We start from the raw sequence: 1,034 nt of genomic DNA, 5'->3' as shown, positions 1-1,034 counted from the left end.
TCCCTGAACCTGAAAGGACCTTGAAGCGAAAGCTAAGAGAAGCTAAGGCACAATTCTCTGTAGAGGACCTAACCGATTCTTCAAAGAAGAAGAACACATGGCAGCCGAAAACAACAACAATACAAGGAAGGTGCTGGGTGACTTTACTGCACCTACTCCCGACTTCTATGGGAGAAGCATCTCTATCCCTACCATTGGAGCAAACAACTTTGAGCTTAAGCCTCAATTAGTTTCTCTAATGCAACAGAATTGCAAGTTCCATGGACTTCCATTGGAAGATCCTCATCAGTTTCTTAGCTGAATTCTTGCAAATCTGTGACACTGTCAAGACTAATGGAGTTGACCCTGAGGTTTACAGACTTATGCTATTCCCTTTGCTGTAAGAGACAGAGCTAGAATATGGTTGGACTACAACTAAAGACAGCCTGAACTCTTGGAAAAGCTAGTCAATGCCTTCTTGGCAAAGTTCTTTCCACCTCAAAAATGAGTAAGCTTAGAGTGAAAGTCCAAACCTTCAGACAGAAGGATGGAGAATCCCTCTATGAAGCTTGGGAAAGATACAAACAATTAATCAGAAAATGTCCTTCTGACATGCTTTCTGAATGGAGCATCATAGGTATTTTCTATGATGGTCTCTCTGAACTATCCAAGATGTCTTTGGATAGCTCTGCTGGAGGATCTCTTCATCTGAAGAAGACGCCTACAGAAGCTCAAGAACTAATTGAAATGGTTGCAAATAACCAATTCATGTATACTTCTGAAAGGAATCCTGTGAACAATGGGACTAATCAGAAGAAAGGAGTTCTTGAGATTGATACTCTGAATGCCATATTGGCTCAGAATAAAATATTGACTCAGCAAGTCAATTTGATTTCTCAAAGTCTGTCTGGAATGCAAAATGCACCTGGCAGTACTAAGGATGCTTCATCTGAAGAAGAAGCTTATGATCCTGAGAACCCTTCAATGGAAGAGGTGAATTACATGGGAGAACCCTATGGAACACCTATAATTCTTCATGGAGAAATCACCCAAAT

The 1,034-nt window shown here is 40.8% G+C and overlaps 1 non-coding gene across 1 annotated transcript; it reads right to left on the bottom strand.

Moving 5' to 3' along the window:
- Positions 1-489: 489 nt before the first annotated feature.
- Positions 490-597, bottom strand: LOC130959742 (small nucleolar RNA R71). Its single transcript, XR_009078809.1, has one exon. It is a non-coding gene; the product is annotated as a small nucleolar RNA R71 (small nucleolar RNA).
- Between the last annotated feature and the right edge of the window lie 437 nt (positions 598-1,034).

Source organism: Arachis stenosperma, chromosome 10 (genome assembly GCF_014773155.1).
Source record: "Arachis stenosperma cultivar V10309 chromosome 10, arast.V10309.gnm1.PFL2, whole genome shotgun sequence".
NCBI lineage: Eukaryota > Viridiplantae > Streptophyta > Magnoliopsida > Fabales > Fabaceae > Arachis > Arachis stenosperma.
The sequence above is the reverse complement of the archived record's forward strand: the minus strand, read 5'-3'. Positions and strand labels throughout refer to the sequence as shown.